We start from the raw sequence: 20,813 nt of genomic DNA on the forward strand, positions 1-20,813 counted from the left end.
TTCCTCAATACCACGGACATCTCCATATATAGTACTGAGGGGTCTTTGTATGTAGTGAGACAAAGATACTCAGGAGGACCCGAAAATTAGAGCCTGACCAAACATTGGAGGCACCATGTCGCGAGGCTCTCATTATTCTAATGAGACTACTGGATTTGAGCAGCAGAATCACCTGCGGTATGGGAGATTGAGGCCCTCATTACAACCTCAGCGGTCTTTCAAAAAGACCACTGAGGCTGCGGGAGACAGAATACCGCCAGTGTCGGCAGTATTTCTGGCTCCCTATTATGACTTTTCCACTAGGCCAGCGGACGGTAACAGTGTTACCGGCTGCTGGCCCAATGGAAAAGTCACATCAACATTGCTGCCGGCTCGTAATAGAGCCGGCGGCAATGCTGATGTGCAGCGGGTGCAGTAGCACCTGTCACGCATTTCACTGCCTGAAATACGGGCAGTGAAATGCGTGACAGGGCTATGCCTGGGGGCCCCTGCACTGCTCATGCCAAGTGCATGGGCAGTGCAGGGGCCCCCAGGGGCACCCCAAGTCCCCCTTACCGCCAGCCTTTCCATGGCGATGCTTACCACCGTGGCCAGGCTGGCGGTTGGGGACTCATAATACCCACCGCTGCCCTGGGGATTATGACCGCCAGGCGAAAGCCTGGTGGTATAGTGGAGGGGCCGGCGGTATGGCCATGGCTATTGCGCCACGGTCATAATAGCTGGAGTAACACCGCCAGCATGTTGGCGATGTTACCGCCAGCTTACCGCTGGCCGCCAGGGTCATAATGAGGCCCTGAGTCTTAACCCACTACATGTGACACCTGTCACCCCAATCCGGGTTTTGCTCCGGCCAACTAGCAGTGCCTCATCTCTACCCAAGAGCAGGGATGATTGGGCAGCCGAGCGCATGACACAATTGACTCCTCAGGGAAATCGGGGTCACTCAGATCTCATCCGTTTCTCTCAGTTACATTAGTCTCACATATACAATGACAAACAGAGGCAGTATATGTTTCAATAAGGTTTTAATGAAGCAACTGCATCCTAGATAATAAAGCATGTACTGCAATAACCAGGACGATAAAGCATGACAGGATTAAAATTGTGACAAGGAGAGTGAAGCACAGAAATAACGCTACTATATTGTCACTAGAGTCGATAGACTAATTCCTACCTAGGCTAGTATAGAGCACAGCATGTTAAGCTCTAGTTCTGCCCTTCAGGTTCCCCAGGGAAGACATCATCCCCCATACCAGAGCAAAGGCCGGAAGTCTGCATAAGCAGCTGTAGCGAAGCGCTCAGCAATCAACATACAGTCGTAGTCTTCTGCCTTGAATCTCCCTCTAACGTGTATGGGACAGGTAAATGTTTTTATAATAACACAGCTGATATTCTGATAAAATGTCCCTACATAAGGATGTGTATGTTTCTATGAATACCAGAGACAAAGCATTACCACGTTTTACCGGCAACCTATCTTATTGTAGCCTTCAGAGAAGCACAGAGTGCTTGTTTAAGAACACAGTGCTGGCCTAAGCAAAGAACAGCTAGATAGAAAGAAATAAAACAAGACCGCAAATGTGGCTATTGTTAAAATAATAAACAAAGCTGAATAAAATATATCTAGGTTAAAGTGCACAACGGAAGGCCTAGTATTCTAAAATAACGTGTCTGGAGCTATAAATAAAATGGCTACACAACGAAGGTAGAGGTTTTGGTGTTCCAATTTATCCAAGCACAGGGACAGGAGTGGCAACATTTAAATGGTCTAATCCATGTCACTATTGTAACAAGTTGGACCAATGGAAGAAGAAATGTCAGATAAACCCTAAGCGAATGGCTGGTGTTGGTCAAATACAAAAGCTTAACTCCATGCAGATGCAAAATGTACCAATGCAGAGACCTCACAATCCCAACATATCACAAGCCCCAGTGATGCAAGTTCTTCAGGCCCTGAACCTAAGGTTCAATGCAAATCAGGGTCCTAGAGCTAACCTTAAACCTCTTGAGAATCATGCCATGTTCCAGCAGTTTCCAGTCTATCATGTCTCTGATGGTCACAGCTCTGATCAATCACAATGACGGTGCTTGAGAGGGGAGGAAGAATGCATGCTTAGTGGAGTCTTAGAAGTAGACTAGAATGGTCCATTCATAGCAGGTGAAGTGAATGGCCATCAAGTGTCCTTTGAAACCAACGCTGGTGCTGCAAACTGTTCTACTGTTAGAACAGCAGATGTACCAAACCTACCCCCTCTCAGAAAAGCAAATTGCAGTTGTAGGCATTGCAAATAAGTAGATTACAAACCCAGTGTCAGAGAAATTCCCAGTCAATATAGATTCTTTTGATGAAGACCACCAATTTGTGATATGCAATTCAAGTCTATTCAACCTGTTAGGACATGAACCTGTTGTGCACGCTGAATTACACCATCTCTTGTTCCAGAATCATGATGAAGATGTTGATTTCAAAATAGCCAAACAAGGGACAGTTGTTGGGTTATTTCCCCTGATGGCTGTGGAAGACTTGCCTCTTGATCGCAAAGACACTATGAGGCCCAAAGTCTGGGAGTTTAGGCAAAGATATCAGACTGATTAATGGCATAGAACCTGTTTGAATTACAATGAGACCTAATACTGAATATCCTCAAACACCGCAGTATAAGCTCACACCAGAAACTATAGCTGGAATTGCTCCAGTGATTGAGTCCATGATACAACAAAGGATATTGAAAGAGATTATGGGGAGCCCATGTAACTCTCCCATTATGGGCCTACAGAAACCAAGTGGCAAGTACCATATTGTCTGCGACCTGAAAAGGATTAATAACATTGTTATTCTATTTTGTCCTGTGGTAACATACCCTGCTGTGATATTGTTCCAAATGGCAAATGGCCAAATGGTTCACAGTTGTTGATTTGTGTGAAGCATTCTTTTCTGCCCCACATCACAAAGAGAGTCAGTTTCTCTTTGTGTTTAGGTTCCAAAAGAGAATTTTGTCAAGGTGCAGAGTTTCACAAGAGTATACAGAAAGAACCTCAATATCTGACCAGATCTTGAAAAAAAATGTGGAGTCTCTGACATTACTGTGTAATTCAGTCCTTGTTCATTACATTGACAATCTGGGGATAGTGTTGCTGTCACAAGAGGCATGCAAAACACCATTGCCCTATTGAATCATTTGGCTGAGAACAGACACAAGGTGTGAAAGGAGCAAAAGAGGTGTCTCAATACAGAATCTTTGCCATTTTGAAAATTACTTCCCCTTACTATGCAGAGCGAAGTCAGGATGTTTCTGGGAATGGGGGGCTACTGTTATCAGTGGATACCCAACATTTCCCTAGTATCTAAACCTTTATAGGAGTTGACACACAAGGATGTGTCTGATCTGATACCACGGGACAATGATGGATGAATGACTTCGAAGAGTTGAAAGAAAATCTCTGTCATGCATCAACTCTTGGAATGCCTGATTGCAGCAAATAGTGTGTGCTGCTGAGCAGTAAGAGAGAGAGAGGTGTACTTTATCAGTGCTTACTAAAAAGCAAGGTGATTTCTAAACACATATTCTATACTTTTTGGGTACACTTGACCCTGTAGCCACAGTACTGCCCGGCTACCTTAAAGTTATTGTGGCGGTAGGTGTCAACATCATATAGAGTGAGAATGTAGTTATGGGCTATCGTCTTATAGGGATGGTCCTTCACTCTGTGGAGATAATCCTTACTCGTACTAAGACCCAGCACGTGACCAGAAGTAGGCTCACAAGTTAGAAACAGATCATTCTTGCTGCTGAAAACATAACTTTGAAGCAATGTTGCAGCCTCAATCCTGCCACACTGGTACCCCTCCCAAGACTGAAACTGAGGGGGGGGGATGAGCATGACTGTTTCTATGTCACCAAGCTAAGACATGATATTAAAGTTGAACCCCTTGCAGAGCCCAATTATGTATTGCTTTTAGACAGCTCTTTCTTAAGAGATGATGGGAGAAATTTGAGAGCTGCCTATGCCGTCAGTGCAGTTCAAAGTGAAGCGCAAGCCTTCTGACTAAGTTGCTGAATTGGTCAATCCTACTAGAACTTGCTACGTCTCAGAAAAATTGAGCATTACCTTTGTCACTGATAGTCAGTATGGGTTTCATGCTGTTCATGATTTTGGACAGTTGTGGTTGCAAAGAGGATTCATTATATCATCTGGATTCCCTATTAGAAATGGGTAATATGTAATCAAACTTCTTTAGACATTGCAGATGTCCTGAGAAATTGCCGAGCACACAGGAGAGGGTTGATTATGTAACAACTGGTAACTGGTATGCGAATGAGGTCACCCGATATTACACTCATGGATCCTGTACACTGAATGGCAAATATTCAAGTAAACCTGAAAATAAGATAAATTTCAACATGGTGTTGTCTGTTGCGAATATCTGGAAGGAAATTAAGAGATTGCAAGAAGGGGTGCCATTTGAACAGCAAGGTTGAGTCGGAGCGGGTTGGGTGAAGAATGAGAATGAGATTTGGGTTTCAGTTGATGGAAGACCTGTGTTGTCAGACAGTTTATTGTCCACAATGGCCAAATATTTCCATGGTCCCCCACAAATAGGGGGGGATTCAATGCTGAAGCTGATCAGACAGAACCAGTTTAACCCCTGATTCAGGATACTAACTTACAATTTATGCCACTGTTGTGTAGTCTTCCATCAAATTGTTGTAGGGAAGAGAACCCCAGTAACCATGAGTCACCTTGGACGTCACGAGATCCCTTTAACAGAACACAACTAGGCTTCATTGAGATGCCTGTGTAGAACATGCTAAGATAAGTTCTAGTTATAGAGTGCATTTTCTCCCGTTGCATAGAAGTTTACGTGACTCGGAGGAATGACAGCCTCAACGAAGCGAAGTTGTTGCTGCATGAATGAATTCTCTGATTCGGGTTTTCAGTTTCTCTGGAGTCAGATGGAAGAACTCATTTTAATAATGAAGTCCTGAAAATGCTGAGTGTGGCCTTGCAGTTTGAAAAGAGACTGCATTGAAGTTATTTATCTGAAGCTTATAGCATATTGGAACAGGTGAAAGGGACGTTAAAGTCCTGGTTGGAGAAAATATGCACCTCTCTGAAGTGGATCGGTGCTTTGCTTTTGGTGTTGATGAGTTTCTGAAGTACCCTTGAATTTTGCTCAATGGTTCTCTCATGGGGAGAACCATGAGATTACCTGCTATGCCCGAAAATGCGCTTAAGAGCAAAGGACTGGCTGATGTGGAGGATTCTGTCACTCGCCCAGGTGAAGTTGCAACTGTTCCCCCACATCAGAAGCAGTACCATCACTCAATCCGGAGGATTGGGTCTTGGTGAAAAAGCATGTTTGGAAGATGTGCTTGGAACCTCAGTAGAAATGTTATTCCGAGGTCAATTTAGGGACTAATATAGCTGTCAAATGTGGTAGGCTGCTGAACTGAATACATGCCTTGCACACCCAGCGAGTGAGATGCCCGAACAAAGAAGTGGTAACGTCTGCCACTGATTCACATCTAAAATCCTGTGTTTATCCAGACGGAGCAGAGGGAGGTGAAGGGAGCATTCAAAAGCCTCAGAGTCAACCTGTTGCCCAAGTTCTGGATATAACTCAAAGTAGGATTTGATGCAGGTCCTGAGTCTGCAGTGGGTGAATCAGGAATAGCCATATTGCAAGGTAGTTGGTGACGCTGATCCTGGCAGAGAGCTGAGCATTGTGACCAGGAGCAGCTGCAGAAGAAAAGAGTGGCCAGTGAAGCGAGAGGGACTGAGATCGAGCCTGTCAGTTGAACGCATTCCACAAAACTGTCACTGATGAGACTGAGTCCAGTGGACTGAGTGACAGCAAAGACAAACAGCCAGTACTCAAGAGATCGAAATCGAAAAGAGCAATTGTGTCCTGTTGACAGGACTCTGCCCCTGAATGGAATGACTATACTAACAGTGAATTTGACCCAATCATCTATGAGTTGGATGATCTGAGAGCAATGCCAACAGAGTGCCCGTGAGTCACAACACAGCAAAGTGTATGATCTCCTGGATTGATTAAAATAGTCATAACAAACCGTGCCTATGAACTGAACTGTGTTGAACTTTGCTTTCATTGAATACTGAAGATGCCTTCCGACCACATTTGTGGTAGAAAAATAGAGTTGTCATTATAGGTGAAAATTAAGTGGAGTAGGGCTAGGGATGTCTGTGGAAGACTGCTGTACATAAGTTAATTGAATAATGTGATAACTAAACAGCATTGCTATTTTGCAAAAGTAGAAACCTTAGAGAATCTATAAATGTGCTTGCTGCTATTCTACCCTTAAGGTCTGATTGTAGAGACTGCAGATGCCCTCACTAAGAGCCAATGTGGAGTAGTAATAGTTGTAGTACTGATGATTGTTTTCATCATTTGCATGACTGTTTTACTGATATGATTAAGCTCATCCATAGACACTGGTGTCATTAGATCTACCTAGGCTAAACTTTCCCTTTAGAAGATGAACAAGTTTTGACTTTTACACAAACATGCATCAAGGGTGATGTTTCAATAAACTGATATTTTAGGCTGCTTTATGAGTACACCAATGTGATAGGTGGCAAAGACAGTTATGTCTTGACTTAGCTGCCTGCTTCAGTAACTGAAGGCATTACTTACTCTCCTATTCCCTTTACAGACAGTGGGGGTCATTACAACATTGGCGGTAAAAGCTGCTTACTGCCGTGCAGAAGACCGTCAACATACCACCACGGAATTCCGCCACGGTCATTATGACCCACAGCTCGGAATCCGCCAAAATCCAGACACCCACACAAGTCCGCCACACCAAAGGTCAGTGATAAACTGGCGATAACAAAACCGACACCTTCACGCCAACAGGAATACGCCCACACTATCACGACCCTCAAATCCACACGCGGTCTTTCAACCGTGGTATTCCATTGGCGGTACACACCGCCGCGCTCAAAATACACACACATTTACAAAACACAGCCACATTGGACAATTCAAAATACACACACCTGATACACATACACACACCACTCCCACACACCCAATACAATATAAAACACACACCCACATCACCCACAAACCCCTACGACCAAAATCCCGAAAGAAGGCCAGAGAGAGACACTACAATCTACAAACAAGCATCCACAGGCACACAACGCCATCACCCACATAACATCCACGCACCCCACACAACACACCACTAAATATCACCCCACATATCACAACACACTTTCCCCACACATCACCCACACCACCCCATTGCACAGCAAAGACACCCCAGGTTCTTTGAGGAGGAGCTAAGGGTCATGGTGGAGGAAATCATCCAAGTGGAGCCACAGCTATTCGGATCACAGGTGCAGCACACCTCCATTGCTAGGAAGATGGAGCTATGGCGCAGAATAGTGGACAGGGTCAATGCAGTGGGACAGCACCCAAGAAATAGGGATGACATCAGGAAGAGGTGGAACGACCTATGGGGGAAGGTGCGTTCCGTGGTATCCAGATACCACATCGTGGTCCAGAGGACTGGCGGCGGACCCCCACCTCCTCCCCCACAACTAACAACGTGGGAGGAGCAGGTCTTGGCGATTCTGCATCCTGAGGGCCTCGAAGGAGTAGCTGGAGGAATGGACTCTGGTAAGTCAAACCTTAACTACCTTATCCCCCACCCTACCTGCATGCTATCACATACCCCCACCCTCGCCCTCACCCCAATCACTCCAACTCCTCACACATGTTCCACTATCACAAACCACACATCCCAACACCAAACCCTGCATGCAACAACAAAGCATGGACACCCATCACCAATGCATGGCCATGGCAAATACCCATACACCCCCCTAAGCTATCATCACACAAGGTCCCACACAGGAATGCAAGCACTGTGGTACACGGTCACCCACCCATTGCACACCATGGTACACACAGATGCAATAATCATGCTTTTACACCCCTGCAGGACCCCTACCCAACATCACTGCACAGGAGGGTCTACACATGTCCACACCACCAACAGAAGAGGCCCACAGTGATGACAGCAGCTCTGTCCAACTGGATCTAGATGACCAGCCCGGCCCATCTGGGACCTCGGGGCAGTCGGTTCCCCTCACACAGTCACAGGCCACCACAGAGCTTCCCCCCTCTGGAAACACCAGTACAGCACCCACCCAGCAGGCCCATACCTCTGTCCCCAGGACACATCAATCCGAAGTGTGTCCACCACTACAGGGAACCCAAGCTAACCCACCACCCCAACAACAACAGGGACCTGGGGGCAGTGGGCACACCGTTCAGGGGAAAGAGGCCCAGGAACACAGGGGAACTGGGAGGGCTGCTGTGCGACAGGGGGAGGACAGGCCCAGGGAACCCACTCTCCACGAGGCCCTCTCCAACATCATGGGAAGGACAACAGCGAGCACAGAGTCAACCAACTCAGAGGTACGTACACACAGCTTACCCAGAACACGATACATAATCTGAAATTAGCATGTATGAGTGTTGAGGCAAGGCCTAGGTATGTGTGATGCAGTTAAAAATAGAGCCATGTGGGCCCCTGAAATGGCGGCTGCCTGACCTATAAAGTGGGACAATGGGATATGAGGTAACTGCGCTGGCGTTGTACACCGTCGCGGTAGGCGATCGAAGACCGCAGCGCAATTCTGCATTGGTTAACATTGGACCCTATGGCTCCCAGGAGCCAATGACAATGTACGCTGGCCGTCACGGTACGCACTGCCGCGGACGTGACCGCCATTTTCAATCTGTTCAATCACTCAATACCTGATCTTCGACAGGAGAGGACCTACACTGCAAGTACTGCTGTGACCTCAGTCTGGAAGAGACAATGGCTCGTGCGTCTGGGGAAAGGGCCCCTGCCTTCACATCGGAGGAGTTGGAGAAACTCGTGGATGGGGTCCTCCCCCAGTACACGCTACTCTACGGTCCTCCAGACAAACAGGTAAATACACTGGGAGCATGCTGTATGGGCTATGCCTGTGTGGAGTGGGGTGGATGAAGGATGGGGGGGAGAATGAGGCGTGCATGAAACGACGGTGAGTGCATGTGCCACATGGCAAGGGTAGGGATGCAGGCCAATGACTGTGATGGTGCAGTTGGTAATAACTTCTCTTTTTCCCCTGTACAATTCCTGTAGGTCAGCGCCCACCAGAAGAAGGATATTTGGCGTGCCATCGCCAAGGACGTCTGGACCCTGGGGGTCTATCCCAGACGGAGCACCCACTGCCGTAAGAGATGGGAGGACATTCGCCGCTGGAGCAAGAAGACGGTGGGGGCCCAGCTGGGGATGGCCTCCCAATGTGGGAGGGGTGCCTGTCGCACCATGACCCCCCTGATATTCAGGATCCTGGCGGTGGCGTACCCGGAGTTGGATGGGAGCTTGAGGGCACCACAGCAGCAACAAGGGGGTGAGTACACCAGTGTCCTGCTGCTTCAGCGGTTTCAGCATTCCCTGTTATTTGCAGTTTTTGGCATTGGGTCCATCCCTGTAGGTGCGGGGTCTATCGGGCTTATTCCTCTTCATGGATTTTACTGGTAAGCTGCTGTGCCTTGAAAGACAAAACCAAAAACAACTTTGTAAAGTTGCAAACTCTTCAACTTTGGCAAAATGCTATTAGTGCTTGTAAAATACTATATAAGATACTTGCCTGATGGACTTGCTGGATGGAATTTGTTTGATGAATCGTGCTGCAGTAAGCCTAAGAAAAATAACAAATGACTAGTGTTTAGTATTAAAGGGTGTAATATGAATGTGCTGAAAGACTGACATGAAGAAAACTGTTCATTTTTCAAAAAACTCTTGGATTTGGATTGTAACTTTAGTTAGAGATTCCACAAAGGATTTATTTGTGGAGCCTTTATATACTCCAGAAGGAGATTACTGTTTGTTATTTGATGTCAGCATCTTGCGAACCATTAAAAAGCAAGAATTCACCACTGATTTGAAAACATAGTATGTGCTAGAGAGCTCAGGTCAGCATATAAGCACCTATATATGTATACATTGCTGGGTTACTAGGAGTTTCCATATGTAGTTCTTGTCCTTTTAGATATAGCGAATGTACGCTTGGAAATATCAGTACACCTAACAAAAGGAGGAAGGGACATAATGTAATTTAAGAATTTGTCTTTCCTTAACATAGCCAGCTTCCATTTATGATTCCTGTTTATTTTATAAATGCTCTAAAAAGTCTACTACTCAGAAGTCCTGAAGTGACAGTCTGGTGCTCATCTTTTTCGTCCCTTTATCCCGATGGGTCAATAATTAGCCTGCTTGACCTGTAGGGAAGTTGGAAATTCTCGTTGTATCCATTTCACTCTGGCAAAAAGAGTCGGAAAGAGCCTGAAAGGCCCTTACCCTATCCACTTTGGGCACTTTCAAGATGGTGAAAGTATTTAGCCACACTAAACTTGGGCTCTGAGTGTTGGGGCTGTGAGTGGGGAGTGTACTTTTGTAATCCTTATGTCCTCTCACATTTACCATAAAAATCCAGTTTGAAGCAGGTTCTTTGCCCACAACAAACTCAAAGACAGACATCTAGTAGAACAAAAGTTGAGTTTTCCAGCATCCAAACAGTGGACACATGAGAATTGTTGTGTTATCCTACTCTCAGCTTTTGAAGTGTGCCATAATTCATAATGTAGAAGTGTTAATGATTGCCAAGTTACAGGTAATAACAAGTCCGAATGATTTTTGTTACAGGCTTGCAGTAATTTGAGAGCTAGAAATATGGATACTCAAGTCCAGAGGAAAGCTGGCATATGAAGAGGTAAATGTTGCAATAAAAACAAAACTAACTTGAATCTCACAGAAGCGGGATTTTACATGCGGCAGCCATCTTGGAGTTTGAGTCTTACCAGTACCCACAGCAGTTTGTGTTTGGCATTTGTCGCAGGATCATTCTGGAGCCAGTGTTTTCTGTTAGGAGTGTCAGATTGGAACTTTTGCCTTTTTACCTTTTGCACTATCTTGACACTCAGGTAGTTTTCACAATCATACCATTTTCAAGACGTGTATATAAGTACTTATTCTGTGTGCATACAATTTTCTATCATGTTTTTTTTTTTGGGCACGTTCTTATTTTGGCACTTCGTGTCACCTCTGTTTCATCATCGCATTGTAAATATTGTCATTTTTTTCCCAGGTTTACAAGACTGGGAGTCATTCTGAACTTAGGTGCATTGAACTCTCAATTAAGTCCATAAGAGTCATCACAAAGACTACACTGCAATAATTCTTATAGAGAATAAATGATAATCATTGCTTTTTTATATTTCCTATGGAGAAATTGCAATACATTTTAGAGAGGAAAGGACTGGGTTAGAGGACTTGTTACTTGAAGTAATTAGGTAAAAGGACTACATATGATTTGAATGTTATGAGGCTCTGTATTCATCAGTATTTAGATTTTTCTTACAATTTCCATCTTCCCCTTTGTATGGACGGCTGTGATTTCTGTTATAATTGGAAATCATGGTTTCTCTGTGGAAGTGAATAAGATGAGCTTCAGGGCACTCCTGAAGCCCGGTAATGAAAATGCATTAACTATGATACAGTGTGCCTGAGGTGTTATATGTGAAACCCCAACAGACCTGTTAAGCAGATTTTGACACTCCAGCAGGGTTTGACTCTGTAATGTTAAAAAGAGATCCCCTGTGATTGGAGCCTGCCTGGCTGGGAGGCCAAGGGAAGGGGTTAGCTGCATCTGCTTCTGACAGGGTAGGACTCAGTGAAGCTAATCAAGTTCCTGGGCCCAGCCAACAGTCCATTCTTTCAAGGGCACACTTCCCCACACCCAAGGCCTTTGTCCCAACGCTCGGAGCACATTTTCACATCATTAACAGGACTACTTAAATGCAAGTTACTTATTAACAGACCTGGGACAGGAAATGCAGATTAGCCTCCAGGAAATTCAGACATGTGAAAGATAACTTTATAAATTATTTTCCTTAATATTTAGTAAAAATCCAACTTCAAAATCAAATTTAATTTTTAATCACCATTAAAAATTATTGTTAATTATATTTTGGCTAGTTCCATTCCCAAGATGTAGTATTAGTGTTTAATATTGCATCCCAGTGTTTTTCAATGGCACAGCTAGCCTTGATACAGTGAAAATAACTTAAGTGGCCTTTTTAAACTTTATTTTAAGATTTTAGCAACCTTACAGATAATAAAGACTGGTGAATCATAGGTGTGGCACAGACCAAACATGCACAAGCAGTTCTAGTGGTGTAGGACCTGAGCATATAGGTAGAGGGTGAAATCATACAATAGGGAGGGCAAAACCACACAGCTGGCAGGAGCTTTTGTGGCCTTTTCACTGTAAGGACATGTGTTTGTGTAATATTGAACTTTTACATATTTTCCCTTGAATTACTATGTACCCTGCCTTGTAGGAGATAAAGCCTACTCAGGGGTGACTTATAAATTATATTTAAAGGGAAGATTTAGGCTACCAAAATGGATTATTTTGACAGGCTGAATTTGTAGTTTAAAACTGCACACACAGATTACAGAGGGTAGGCCTAAAGCCTTGTTTATACTGTCACTATAGTGGATGGCATGATGGGTTCTGCTGTCCACCTGTGACATTTAACTAACAGGCCTCCTTGGGTATACTTTGTCCCATTTACTAGGGATTTATAGGTAAAATAAATAAGCCAATGAGGAGTATCAGGATTTTACCATGTTGAAAGGAGGAATACAAATCCTTTATCACTGATTAGCAGGGGCAATATGCACAGTGTCATACAATCTTCAAAAGGCAAAAAATCCAGGATGGCAACGCAGAAAAGACACATTTTCTACACAGACCAACTTGAGGCCACCTGTCTCTAATCACCTTTCCCCCCAGCTCATTTAGCACTGCAGTAGCATAAGCAAGACCCCTTTGCGCTGTATTTTCTAAAAAGAAAAACAGATCAAGCTACACTGGAGAGAAGGGCTGCACCGGCAAGCAGGGCAGCCCATTATATTATCAATCAATCAAGGATTTGTAAAGTGCGGCTAATCACCGATAGGGTCTCAAGGTGCTGTATGTGGGTGTGTTGCTTAGTTGAAGAGCCAGGTCTTGAGGTCCTTCCTGCACTGTTTCAGTGATGCGGTCTGCCTGAGCTTGAGAGGTGTCACGTTCCATGTCTGGGATGCTAGGTAGGAGAAGGATCAGAGACATCTGTTGGGTACATAGAAGGTGAGGCAGTGGTTGAGGTATGCCGGTCCTATGTAGTGCCCCGTAGGTGTGGATCAGGAGTTTGTATGTGATGCGCTTCTTGACTGGGAGCCAGTGTAGGTCTCTGAGTTGGGAGGTGCGGCTGTGTCGGGGGATGTCCAAGATGAGTCTGGCTGCTGCATTCTGGACTCTTTGTAGTCTTGATTGAGATTTCTTGGTAATGCCGGCATAGAGTGCGTTGACATAGTCCAGTTTGCTAGTGATGAGTGCATGGGTGACTGTCTTCCTCGTGTCTGGGGTAATCCACTTGAAAATCTTCCACAGGAGTCGGAGGGTGTGAAAGCATGACAAAGAGACTGCGTTGACCTGGCGGGTCATCAATAGAGAGGAGTCCATGATGATGTCCAGGTTGCACACATGGTCTGTGGGGGCAGGGGCATTGCCCAGAGCAGTGGGCCACCAGGAGTCGTTCAAGGCAGAAGGGGTGGAGCTGATCACAAGGATGTCAGTCTTGTCCGAGTTGATCTTGAGGAAGCTGGACTCCATCCAGGTGGAGACTACTCTCTGCGCGTTGTGGAAATTCCTCTTGGCTCGAGCAGAGTCCTCGGACAGGGAGAGGATCAGTTGGGTGTCGTCAACGTAGGAGACTATGTTTAGCCTGTGTTGTTTGGTGATCTTGGCAAGCGGGGCTATGTAGATGTTGAAAAGCATCGGACTGAGTGAAGATCCTTGGGGCACTCTGCAGCAAGTGTCTTTAGGTTCTGAGTTGAACGGCGGTAGTCTAACACTCTGTGTTCTTCCGGTGATGAAGGACCTGATCCAATTCAGTGCTTTAACTCGGATGCCGGCATCGTGTAGTCTGTCGCAGATGGTGGAGTGGGAGACGGTGTCAAATGCAACAGAGGTCCAGGAGGATGAGTGCGGCAGTGCCTCCGCAGTCCAGTATGGTGAGTATGTCATAGATGGCTGCTAAGAGTGCGGTTTCTGTGCTGTGGTTGCTTCTGAATCTGGACTAGGATGGGTCTAGGATACGGTGTGTCTCGAGGAATTTAGTGAGTTGCTGGTTGAGGGCCTTCTCCGTTACCTTGGCTGGGAAAGGGAACAGAGAGATGGGTCTGAAGTTCTTTAGCTCCCTAGGGACAGCGGTGGGTTTCTTGATTAGCAGGCTGATTTCAGCGTGCTCCCAGTCTGAGGGGAATGTGGTGGTCTCGAGGGAGTGGTTGATGGTTCTGCAGCGCTCCGGTGCTATGGTGGCACTGGCTAGGTTGAGGATTTTACGAGGGCATGGATCTGAGGGTGCTCCAAGTGGATGGAGTTTATCAGTCTTTGGGTGTCCTCTATAGTGATGGGGGTCCAGGAGTTCAGTTTCTAGTGAGGTGGTAGGTCCGTGGCGGTGAGCAGTTCTGGCGGTATTTGGTTCCTGAAGCCTTCGTAGTTGTTCTTGATTTTAAAGTGGAAGAAGGTGGCAACGTCGTTGCAGAGGTCTTGGGAGGGTGGAATGGATGAGGTGTCTGTCCCTGGGTTCGTAAACTCTTTGACGATGGCGAAGAGGTCTTTGCTTTTGTAAGCGCTGGTCTTGAAGCTTGCTTGAAAGGTGGCTTTTTTGGTGGCTTTGATGTTCTGGTGGTGCATGGTGACTGCATTTTGTAGGATGTTCGGTCATAAGTCTGTTTTTATTTTAGGTACAAATGCCCCTTTTAATTACCTTCAGGCTGATATTACACCTTTCAGAGATGTCTTCTGAGCGTGGAAACCTTTCATGACCATGAACAGCCCCAATTCTATAGGGGCGGGAAAGAGGAATGACACTCAATGGGTAAGGGCCTCCCTGATGATTTTGGTATGACACTTTCTCAGGCGGTATCACAGACGCTGAGGACCATCAATAATCAACTTTTACTGATGGTGGCTCGATCATCTGAGCCCTCAAGTAGAGGGAGTGATCTTCAGGGACATAACAGGAGAAACCTAGGTGTAGCTGCACTTAATGACATGCCAAAACTACTAAGAAGCAGGACATGGGGCACCTAGATGGAATCAACAAGCTAAGGGAATCCTTCTGTAAGAGACCATGCATGCTTACACAGTTACACTCCACCCTGGAGGCTGTATTTCCTTGGGACAATGGCAACAATATTGCCCCATAATCCAACCATGACACGGGGTCCCCCACAAAAGGGGTAGGGAAGCACAGTTATTGATTGATCTGATAATGAACAACAAGGAAGGTAGCAGACCCTGTTAGCTGGGATCATCTACGGGGATAGAGGGATAGACAATGAACCAAATACATTGGACATGTTTGAAACTAAATAGATCTATCACTGTAGATCAGCGTAAAGGGTACAGACCACAAAAATGGCAGACTATGTTGCTAGAAAAACAAGACAGTCACTGGATGAAGAGCTCAGGTCTGAGGTGAGGGCAGAATACCCTAGACTGTCTTTTGGAGGGCCAGGTGACCCAGACTCAAGAAACTGACACAAAGATGTGCACTTTTCTCTCAAAATAAGTGCAGGATCCAAAAAAGAGTACTACCCGTTTCTGGAGAGCCTGCTAGGACGAGGTACTAGATGTGGTAGGTCCCCTGACCAAGATCTTGTAGTTGATGGAGGACACCAGGGCACTAGTATGTCCATTGAAGTAGGCTCTGGCTAGGCTCAAAAGGAAGTATGCATGCTGGGAAATGCCAACTGTGTACTGTCTGTGGAAAGACATAGGTCCCTACTTATTCAAATTGACTCTAAACTTGGTGATCTGGTCACATCTGCCAGAGAATCAATCACCCAAGGGAATCTCTACAGAGACCTTTCATCAAATAATTGGGGAAGTTTGCAGCAACGTTGTCAGCCCTGGTTAAACCCCAATTGTCCATCAAAAGGACTTTCCCAGGAAGGGTTTTCTCTGTGACCAAAAGAGGCAGGGGGTGCTACCCTGGCCACCCATTCATTTTAAAGTATACAAGGCTGGCTCTCTATAAAGTGTGCAAAAATGATGTGCACTGTGCAGAGAGTTCAAGCAACCCACCTTGGCTTACGGATGTGAAACCAAGACTACCTAATGCTTTAATTTTTATGGTAATTTGGTCGAGCAGTTAGGCCAATCTTGGAGACGTGCTATGCATTTGTTGTACTCATAGATTCAATAAATGTGGACACACACTCAAAGAATAACTCAAGACCAATTTACAAACATACTTCAGATTTTTATAATTTTTTAAAGACCAAGATCATCAAAAGCAGGTGAGTACTTTTTAAGTTATGCTTTTTCAAAGTTTAGCAAAAATAGTATTTTTGTGCGTAATGAAGCACCATAGGAATCAAAGAAAACAAAGCTTAAAAATGTATATAAAATCAGGCAATGGGTTTACCCATGTCTCCTTTTGTTTATAGGTCTAGGTCCTGGAGATGTCCTGTGGTCCAGCCGGGGAAGTTCGGGTGGCTCCCGGTTTCAATGGGAGCAGCTGCTTAAAAGTGCCCTTGAATGTGTTGCAAGACCACTGCGGGAGACCACTTGGAAAAGAAATGCACGGGTGGACTTCAAGGTCGGTCCCCTTGGAGTGTAGAGGTCACAAGGGGTGGGGACCCATAGAGCACAGCTGATTGTCTGGTGGAGGGACCAGGGAGGCCAGGTGCAGAACTGATTGGTGAACCAGGAGCTGTGCACAAAGGTGCCCTTGGAAGCAGGAGACAGGTCACTGTATGGGCCGATTGCAGGCCAGCAGGGCCACTCTAGCGGGTGATTCTTATATGTCCTGAATTCCCTCGACTGGGGCTTGCTCCTGGTCCTTTGGGAGCCCAGAGTGGACTTTTCTTCTTGATGTCTGATGTTGGGTGTCCAGTACCCCGAGCTTTTGCACAGATCATCCACTGGTGGTTGCAATGTGCTACCAAACTTGGCACACTTGCAGGATTTGTCCTCTGGGGCAGTCAAGTGGAATTTGTTCTGGCTGCTGGGTCAGAGGCCGGTCAGTGAACTGGACTTCACTGGCCTTTTGCTTCTTTGTTGCATGGATGATACCTTCACTGTGAAGGGAGATCTTTGGTAATTTTCAGAAGGGTTGAGGTAGTCTCGGGTTTTGTAGAGTCCTTCTGATGTCCATGAAACTCCTCAGCGACGCTTGTTGAGTCCTGGGTGCAGCAGACAGGGTTTGGCACCTTTTTCTTTGTGCAGCAGGAATGCAGTTCTCGAGCCTTGGGTCTTCTTTGTTGCAGGCCTACTTGTGTCCTTGGAATCTGATCTGCAGGTCTAGGGGTGCCCACTAAATACTGCATTTATTGCTCAAATTTCTGTATTGTTTTCAAATATGGCAAAACAGAGGGTGGCAGAGCACCCTTAAACTGACGAGAACATACAACCAACCAACCTCCCCTATTTCGCCCCTCCACCATTTCCCCTTTTCCCAACCCCAAGGTGCACAATTAGCCATCCAGTTATGAGTTTGAGACTCTCAGCTTCCTTAGTGGTCCCTCACCCTGTCAGGGCCTCTAGGTGTCATCCCCTTCTAGCAGTCGCAGGAGTCACAGATATTTGGGACAGGTCAGCCCCCGGAACTCTCCGGAAAGAAGGGAGATAAAACAGTGTCATATCTCTCTAAATGATTGCCCTTGTGTCGTAAGGGTGAATGTGATCTTTTCCATTCCCAGGATCTGCCATAGCGGATGTAGCCAACCGAGCTGTGTGGGGATATGTGTGGTACACCTGTGGGTCAATATGTTTTGTAGGCTGATCCTGAAGCTAGGCTGATCTGCCGACCTCTTATTGACTTCAGCGGAAATGTCAGGGGGTTTGGTAGCTCTAGTATGATGTAGGCCGGGAATTGTGGGGTTTGAGTGTCTAAGGCCCTCATTTCGTATTTGGCAGGATAGCCCACTGCCAACCATGTTGACAGTCAACAGAAGACCGCCAGTGGTGGCGGCAGGCATCCCTCCAGATAATGATGCCTGTGGCACACCACCATTGATGGCAGTGAGGGCCGCCAGGCGCGATGCTGGCGGTCGGTGGCGGGGGCGGATGCTGCTCGACCTCACCACCACGTCAGTCCAGACACCACCACACCTATTATGATGAAGACATAGGCGTGGCGGTGTATGGAGACGCAGCAATGATGGCGGAGCAGCATCCTAGCAGCCCGTTCCCTCCTGGAGCAGCGCCACGTAACAGGTAAAGGCTGGCGAGAGGGAAGGGGGCGAGGGGGGTGTATGTTGAGTGATTGAGTGCGTGCATGGGGATGTGCGTGTGTGTTTGTGAAGGGTGGGTCTGCGTGTATGAATGTGTGTGTGTATGTTGAAATATGGGTGCATGTGTATGTGGGGGCTGGGGGGACCTGAACAGAGGTGGGGTGGGTGGGGGATGGTGAGGGGGGTTGGGGAGGGCCAACACAGAGATTGGACAGATGGGGGGTCGAATTTTAGGGTTCGGTAGGGGTTAGGGTGGGTCTAGGGGCTTGTGGGGGTGGGTGGGGGTTGTGGCAAGGGGGGGCCTGGTGTGTCACATACAGGTGACAGGATTGAGAATTCCTGTCACCTGAATGCTTTCAGCCAGTGTAGGAAAGTAGCATCTTGCCTGGCATGTTACCCCCATTTTTACTGTATGTATGTTTGTTTTTGCCTGTGTCACTGGGATCCTGCTAGCCAGGACCCCAGTGCTCATAAAGTATGCCCTGTATGTGTTCCCTGTGTGGTGCCTAACTGTATCACTGAGGCTCTGCTAACCAGAACCTCAGTGTTTATGCTCTCTCTGCTTTTAAAATTGTCACTTCACTGCAGGCTAGTGACTAATTTTACCAGTTCTGATTGACACACTGGAACACCCTTATAATTCCCTAGTATATGGCACCTGGGTACCCAGGGTATTGGGGTTCCAGGAGATCCCTATGGGCTGCAGCATTTCTTTTGCCACCCATCAGGAGCTCAGACAATTCTTACACAGGACTGCCACTGCAGCCTGAGTGAAATAACGCCCATGTTATTTCACAGCCATTTTACACTGCACTTAAGTAACTTATAAGTCACCTATATGTCTAACCCTCACTTAGTGAAGGTTAGGTGCAAAGTTACCTAGTGTGTGGGCACCCTGGCACTAGCCAAGGTGCCCCCACATTGTTCAGGGCAAATTCCCCGGACCTTGTGAGTACGGGGACACCATTACACGCGTGCACTACATATAGGTTAACACCTATATGTAGCGTCACAATGGTAACTCCGAACATGGCCATGTAACATGTCTAGGATCATGTAATTGTCTCCCCAATACCATTATGGTATTGGGGGGACAATTCCATGCATCCCCGGGTCTCCAGCATAGAGCCTGGGTACTGCCAAACTAACTTCCCGGGGTTTTCTCTGCAGCTACTGCTGCTGCCAACCCTCAGACAGGTTTCTGCACCCCTGGGGCCTGGGCAGCCCAGTCCCAGGAAGGCAGAACAAAGGATTTCCTCTGAGAGAGGGTATTTCACCCTCTCCCTTTGGAAATACGTGTGAAGGGCCTGGGAGGAGTAGCCTCTCTGGGCCTCTGGAAATGCTTTGAAGGGCACAGATGGTGCCCTCCTTGCTTAAGCCAGTCTACACCGGTTCAGGGATCCCCCCAGCCCTGCTCTGGTGCGAAACTGGACAAAGGAAAGGGGAGTGACTACTACCCTGACCAGCACCTCCCAGGGGGGGTGCAGAGAGCTCCTCCAGTGTGTCCCAGACCTCTGCCATCTTGGATGCAGAGGTGTGAGGGCACAGGGGACAGCTCTGAGTGGCCAGTGCCAGCAGGTGACGTCAGAGACCCCTCCTGATAGGTGCTTACCTTTCTCTGTAGCCAGTCCTCCTCTGAGGGATATTTAGGGTCTCTCCTGTGGGTATCTCACCAGATAACAAATGCAAGAGCTCACCAGAGTTCCTCTGCACTTCCCTCTTCGACTTGTGCCAAGGATCGACTGCTGACTGCTCCAGGACACCTGCAAAACCGCAACAAAGTAGCAAGAAGACTATCAGAAACATTGTAGCGCCTCATCCTGCCGGGTTTCCCGATTGTTTCCTGGTGGTGTATGCTGTGAGGGCTGTCTGCCTTCACCCTGCACTGGAAGCCAAGAAGAAATCTCCCGTGGGTCGACGGAAACTTCCCCCTGCCAACGCAGGCACGAAACGTCTGCATCACCGGTCATCTGGGTCCCCTCTCATCCTGACGAGCGTGGTCCCTGGAACACAGGAGCTGGGTCCAAGTGTCCCCGACAGTCCAGTGGCCCTTCTATCCAAATTTGGTGGAGGTAAGTCCTTGCCTCCCCACGCCAGACAGTAATCCTGTGTACTGTGTGAACTGCAGATGCTAGGACTTCTGTGCACTCTTACAAGACTTCCTTCATGCACAGCTTAGCCCAGGTCCCCAGCACTCCGTCCTGCATTGCCCAACTCACTGAGTTGGACTCCGACTTCGTGGGACCCCCTTTTGTTGTGCTGAGTCGTCCGCTGTCCTCAGATCTTCTAAGCGCCTGTTCAGGTGCTTCTGCGGGTGCTGCCTGCTTCTGTGTGGGCTCTCCGTGTTGCTGAGTGCCCCCTCTGTCTCCTCCTCCAAGGGGCGACCTTCTGGTCCTTCCAGGGCCCTGGCAGCACCCACAACCT

Source organism: Pleurodeles waltl, chromosome 10 (assembly GCF_031143425.1).
Source record: "Pleurodeles waltl isolate 20211129_DDA chromosome 10, aPleWal1.hap1.20221129, whole genome shotgun sequence".
Taxonomy (NCBI): Eukaryota; Metazoa; Chordata; class Amphibia; order Caudata; family Salamandridae; genus Pleurodeles; species Pleurodeles waltl.